Source organism: Bos taurus, chromosome 5, assembly GCF_002263795.3.
Source record: "Bos taurus isolate L1 Dominette 01449 registration number 42190680 breed Hereford chromosome 5, ARS-UCD2.0, whole genome shotgun sequence".
Lineage (NCBI taxonomy): Eukaryota > Metazoa > Chordata > Mammalia > Artiodactyla > Bovidae > Bos > Bos taurus.
Window position 1 is genome coordinate 18863933 of NC_037332.1, and position 7184 is coordinate 18871116.

The 7184-nt window shown below is 42.0% G+C and overlaps 1 pseudogene; it reads left to right on the plus strand.

Annotated features, from left to right (window-relative positions):
• Positions 1–4621: 4621 nt before the first annotated feature.
• Positions 4622–6645, plus strand: LOC104972370 (endogenous retrovirus group K member 7 Gag polyprotein-like; annotated as a pseudogene).
• The last annotated feature ends 539 nt before the right edge of the window (positions 6646–7184 follow it).

Here is a 7184-nt window from a genome sequence, read left to right on the forward strand (position 1 = left end):
GACTGAAGCGACTTAGCAGCAGCAACAGCAGGTAGTCCCCACTTGGGAATCTTGAACACAACTCTTTTCCTCCGCTAGGGGGAGCTCAAGCTGTATATCAGTGAGTCATAGCAGATGCAAAAGACCAGTTTGGTTTTCTTGTCTGACTGTTTGAGTGAATTAGGAAAGTGGGCTGTGAAGTCAGACATCCTGGATTCAAATCCTAGCTCTGTTTTGACTTCTAGTTACTGGAAAAGTTATTTGTCTTCTTTACGCTCCCAATTCCCCATTGTAAAATTGGGGATGATAATAGTGACCTGATAGAAAATTGTGGGAAATCATTGAACAGACACTTCACAACAGAGCATATCCAAATGGTAAAAAATACAAAAAGAAAACACTGTACCTCATTGCCTCATTGATCATCAGTTCAGCCCACAATGAGATACCCACTACATATCCAGCAGAAGGGCTAAAATAAAGACTAATGAGATCAAGTCTTGACAAAGAAGTGAAACAAACTAGGATTCTCATACATGGCACCTAAGTGTAATACTGTCCTCAGACCAGTCAAGGGGGGCCCACCCTGACCCTGCTCCATCCCATGGAGTGAGGAGCCCAAGAACATGCCCACTCAGGACCTATACCCCCTCCTCCCTGGACAATGGTCTAGACACCCAGGACTCCAGAATTGGGCATGAATCAGTCCTCTTCCCTAAGCTCATTTTCCAAAGGCAGGCCACATTGCTGGCGTGTGCACATCTTGATCCAAGGAGTGGCCAAAGGGTGGCTGTGGTGACATAGCCTATGCTTGTTAGGCTGGTTGCAATGCAGGACAGAGCCAAGGGTAGGAAAGAATGTCAGATTTTGTGCTAACGAATGAGAGAAGGCTCTCCTCATGCTGAGTATAATGGGCAAAATCTCTAGAAACAATGGTTTGGCAGTTTATGTGTATATATACACACATGTATAAACAAATATGTTGATTTCTGTTGGTTCTGGGCATATATATACACACATATACATATATAGTTAGACACATACAAATTGTTAGGCAGAACTAGTACCACTATTCATTATGATGAATTCATTATAAAAAAGCAAATTTTCTTCACTGTTAAAGTGTATAAATAGACTGCAGTAAAATCATGCAATGGAGTAATGACACCAATGAAAATGAATAAACTTCTGCTACAACCGGCCATGTGGACAAAGCTCGAAAATATAACATTGAACCAAAAGAGACCAGACACAAAAGAGTATGTGCCATATGATTTCACTTATATAAAGTTAAAAACCAGGCAGCACTAATCTGTACTGACAAGTCAGGCAGTGACAGCTTCAGGGAAGAGGAGGGTAGTGACTGGGGATGGGGCGTGTCTCTGGGGTGCTACCAACGCTCTATGTCCTGATCTGAGTTCCAGTTGCATAAGCATGTTCCATGTATGAAAGTTCACGGAAATGTACACTTAGGATTTATGTGTGTCGTGTATATGTATATTTTTTCAATAAAAATGTATTTTAAAAAAGAAAAATGGTGTCTTATCTCATAGGCTTGTTATGGGGATTAAACGATTCAATAGACCCAAGCTACTGAGACAGGGTATGTCACCCAGCGAGTGCTGTGTTATACCTAGGAGGTCAAGTGCTTTCTTTTTTTCCTTTATTAGAGTTTAGCTGCTTTACAATGCTGTTGTTGGTCTCTGCTGTACAGCAAAGTGGATCAGCTATATGTACACATATATCCCCTCCATCACACAAAACCTTGAGTAGAGTTCCCTGTGCTATAAAGTAGTAGGTTGTCATTAGTTACCTGTTATACATTGTACTGTATGTGTATATGTCAATCCCAATCTCCCAGTTCATCCCAGCCCCTCCTTCCAGCCTTGGTCTCCATAGGTTTGTGCTCTGCATTTGTGTCTACTTCTGCTTTGCAAATAGGTTCATCCATACCATTTTTCTAGATTCCACTTATGTGTGTTAATATACAATGTTTGTTTTTCTCTTTCTGACATACTTCACTCTATTTGAAGTCTCTAGTCCATCCATGTCTCTGCAAATGGTACAATTTTGTTCATGTTTTTGGGCTAAGTACTATATATATATATAAATATCTATAATATATGTATATATTAGCACTCTTTCTAAAACCAACCCTGATTCTAAATCTCAGGTCTAAGATCTGAAGCACCTGCTAATGATCCTCGCAGAGCCTAGGGGCTCATCAGATAGCTAGCAGCAGCAGTTAATGAACCCATCTAGTTGTCAGCTCCCAGACTTGGTGCCGGACATGAGATATGTCAGCACAATTCAGTATCAATAGGAAGGGAGCTCAAGGTCCCTGACCCCATCTCAGTGCAAGAGTCACTTGTCCCAGAACACCTATCCAGCATCTCCAGGAGAAGAATTTGCACACTTTCTATATGTTGCATTGTGTGTTCTTTCACAATAATTGTTTCCTTCTATACGTGTCTCCCCAAGGTACCATAGGCTACGTGAGAGCAGAGACTGCCTCTTTTCTTTCCTTCTTCCTAGTGCTTAGCACTGTGTCTGGCACATGAATGATTCTCAATAACTCTGAATCAAAAACAGAATTCCTGACCCATAGCAGACATGCAATACATGTTAATCCCATACCTCCCATCTTTTTCTCTTCTCTTTTGATAAAGTCTTTCTCTCTTTCTGAAGTTTTTTCTCCAACCAGAGGAACCTATATGATAAGGCAGAAGGCTTTGAATCTCTTCATATGAGACACTTTAACAGTCTAAACTAAATAGTCTAAACAGTTTAAATAGAAACAATGACTGAGCCTACCTTAAGGTGACTCCATACCCCCGCTGCATGCCATGATTTCACTCTTTAATGGGACAAATGTTTCCATTGAAGAAATTTATCACCAACTTGTCATTTAAGCAGCAAACACCTGCAGTGGATGGGGTCTTTCAGGATGATGGGTAAAGCTTCCAAAGAATCATTCATGCTATGTGGAACGGAAGAACAACAAACTCAACAGCTGATAGCAACCCAACCCACTTCATCTGGGGACAAACAGGTACAGCTAATGCACTTCACAGGCGCCCGTGAATGCCGTACAAAATGCCTCCAACCAGGGAAGCCTGGGGAGGGGAAGAGGGAAGGATGGGTTCAGAAAGAGAATTCAGTATCCAGTGAGCATTGGCTGATTGTGCACAAGTACAATGTTTTGCACATATTTTGTTAAAAGAAAAAAAAATTATGAAACACGGATGTACAATTGTGCACAAAATTAATTTCTAGGATTTTTTAAACATAAAAAATACATATGTGCAGCATAATATATGAAAAGAAAGTTCATGGAGTAATTGTTTAGAAGAATGAAAAGTTAGAATCAATGGACATGTTTATTGTTAAGAGAAAACTCAAATTACGATGCGATCATACTAGGGAGTGATATACAGTTAATAAAAGAACCTGAAGTTCCTCTGTATGCACTGGCATAGAAGGATGTCCAAGTTATCAAAGGAAAAAAAAAAGCACTTCAGAATAGTATATATTTATTTGCATAAAAATTTAAAATAAAGAAACATGCTTATACAATGCACAGAAAATCATCCTGGAGAATTCATGCCTAAAGATGAATAGTGACTACCTCAGAAAGGAAGATTTCAGAAATGAGAAAGGGGGAGGGGCAGGAAGGAAAAGAGATGACGTTTTACTTTTTTCTCATTTATGTTTCCTATTTATATATGCAAGGTTTGCTTGACTCTTTCACAATGAGCTTGTATTCGTTGAATACTTTTAGAAACTTTGAGATATTGGATTACTTTAAAAGCAGGTTTGGAATCAGCTCGTTGCTTGTTTTGGGCGTTTATTCCATCTTTCTATCTATAACTTTTCCCAGCTGGAAAATAATTACATTACTATTTCATGGCATGGTAGCAGAAGATGATCTATGTAAAGCTTTTAACCTACTAAAGTGAAAGTGAAGTCACTCAGTCATTGACTCTTTGTGACCCCATGGACTGTAGCTTTCAGACTCCTCCATCCCTGGGATTTTCCAGGTAAGAGTACTAGAGTGGGTTGCCATTTCCTTCTCCAGAGGATCTTCCCACTCAGGGATGGAACCTGGGTCTCCTGCATTGCAGGTGGATTCTTTACCATCTGAGCCATTAGGGGAGCCCATTTTAACCCACTCCTGGGTACTAATAATACTGATTGTGTGCATGCTGTGTGCATGCTAAGTTGCTTCAGTCGTGTCCAACTCTTTGTGACACCATGGACTGTAGCCCACCAGGCTCCTCTGTCCATGGGATTCTCCAGGCAAGAATACTGGAGTGGGTTGCCATTTCCTTCTTCAGGGGATCTTCCTGACCCAGGGATCGAACCCACATTTCTTATATCACCTGCATTGGCAGGCAGTTCTTTATAACTAGCACCATTTGGAAAGCCCCCAATAACACTGATTCAGATCAGATCAGATCAGATCAGTCGCTCAGTCGTGTCCAACTCTTTGCGACCCCATGAATCGCTGCACGCCAGGCCTCCCTGTCCATCACCAACCCCCAGAGTTCACTGAGACTCACGTCCATCGAGTCAGTGATGCCATCCAGCCATCTCATCCTCTGTCATCCCCTTCTCCTCCTGCCCCCAATCCCTCCCACCATCAGGGTCTTTTCCTGCAGGGAGCTGCCCATGAGAACGGGGTCCTTTGTCCAAAGGACACAAGCTCTGGGAGCTGCCTCAGTCCTTGAGGGTTTGCTTGCAAACATAGCTCTCTGTCCCGCCACCCCAGAGATTAGGCGCTTATTTACTGCAGACACCTGGAGTTCTGTGCAAACTTCTCACGCACAGGGAAATGTTATCTGGTGTAAGAAATAATAACAGGGTGCCATTCCCATGCTCTCAAGATTTCTTGTGACTGTTTGTAAGATGTATAGGTCAACCAAGAAAAAATGTCAACTGTCTTGTCTTTCTCACGCTTTTCTGTATAAATATAAGATGCTGAATAACGTTGGTGTCAGACTGCGTCCCTTCATGGAGACGTGTCTGAACCTCTCGACCCCATCTTTGTTGTAGTCTCTTGCTTTAGATTCCTTTCTCAGCCCCGCCGTGCACGTTCTCGGGACCTGATCGACTTTGCCGGCTGGCACCGGCAGGTGGCGCCCGAACAGGGACTCGGGAATCGGAGCGCGACGACGGCTGCTGCCCGCCAAGATTGAGGTAAGTGACAAGGAATTCCTAATTATTAAAGTAAAGGGCAGGGAGGGTGATTGTCGAGAGTAATAAATCATGGCACAAGGCAATAGCCGCCAGTTATTTGTACATATGTTGAAAACTATGTTAAAAGGTAGGGGAATTCATGTAAATAATCTACAGCTAGAGAAGTTTTTGCTTTTTATAGAAGAGGTTTGTCCCTGGTTTCCAGAGGAAGGAACAGTTAGTCTGGAAACTTAGAAAAAAGTAGGAAAACAATTGCAGACATACCATTCCTTACATGGTCCCAATCGTGTTCCTGTGGATGCTTTTTCTTTGTGGACTCGCATAAGAGACTGTCTGGATCCTGAACATGAGGGACATAAAATTCAAACGGCTCTCAGGGATTCCACAAAACCCGAAGTTGCAGAGCCTTCCGCCCCTCCGCCTGAGCCGCTTTATGCTGTGCCTGAGGGAACAGCTTGTAAGGCTGAAGGGAGTGATGATGTGTTAAGCTCTGATGAACAGGAAGAGTTAAATGAACAAGCAGCTCAGTACCATAGAGAGGATATGCCTTGGGAAATGATGGTTAACATGCAACCCCCCTCAGCAAAAGGGGAATTAAAGCATTCAGGGCTTTCTGAAGAACAGCTGGAGAATTTAATTCAGAAGATTGTTATAGCAGTAAAGAAGGATGCACAGGGAGACTCCCACTCCAGCCAGCCTGTGCCTCCAGCATATCCTCCCTCAGTTCTTGCTGGACTCGATCCACCTCCACCTTTCGTAGAAACACAAGGGCTTATATCTATCCCTGCTTCTTTGCCCGGTGAAAACGTAAAAATTACAAGTGAGATATTATTATCTCCTCTTCAACAAGCGATTAAGCAAGCTAACGAAGAAGGAGAACATATTCCCGGGTTTTCAGGAATCTATCCAGTATTTGAAAATGCTTAACAGCAGAGGTATTATGAACCGCTGCCCTTTAAGCAACTGAAAGAGTTAAAAATGGCTTGTGCACAATACGGCCCGACTGTGCTGTTTACTCAGGCTATTACAGAGGCTTTAGGAAATCAAAATCTGCCACCTAATGATTGGAAACAGGTTGCTCGAGCTTGTTTATCTGGAGGAGATTATTTACTATGGAAATCTGAGTTCGCTGAGCAGTGTGGGATCACAGCCGATATCAATTGGCGACAGGGACTGAACACTACTTATGAAATGATGGTGGGAGAGGGAGATTATCAAGACACTAATAGTCAACTTAATTATTTGCCTGGAGCCTACCCTCAGATTAATGCTGCGGCTCTACGAGCATGGAAAAAGCTTCCAAATTCTGATAAAAAGACTGAAGATTTATCTAAAATTCGCCAGGGGCCAGATGAACCACATCAGGATTTTGTTGCCTGCCCGCTTGAGACAATTAGTAAAATGATAAGAGATGAGCAGGCGGGGATGGTGTTGACTAAATTGAGTTATTGCCTTAGCTGGTTTTAGTAGACGGCTTGATAATCATTATCCCTCAGATAAAATTTTGCAATTTGCTCATTATCACCAATTTCTCTTCCCAAAAACCGTTGTTTCTCAGCCCCTTGCCAACGCCCCAACTGTATTTACTGATGGCTCTTCTAATGGAATAGCTAGTTTGATTATACAGGACAATACTGCCGCCTGGCGTACTAATATTATAAGTCTGCTCAAGAAGTAGAACTATTTGCCGTTTTTCAGGCTCTATTACAAATCTCTGCTCCATTTAATTTATATTCTGACAGTCAATATATCATAAGAGCCTTAAACACTATTGAGACTGTTCCATTTATTGGTACCCTGAATTCTACTATCCAAACTCTTTTTCGTGATATACAACATTTAATTTGTTCTAGAGTTAATAAATGCTATTTTGGTCATATTAGTGCTCACTCTGGGCTTCCTGGACCTTTAGCACGAGGCAATGCTTTGGCTGACGAAGCTACATGTATGATATTTCCTTCATTAGAACAAATGGCAAAAACTTCCCACAGCTTACACCATCAAAA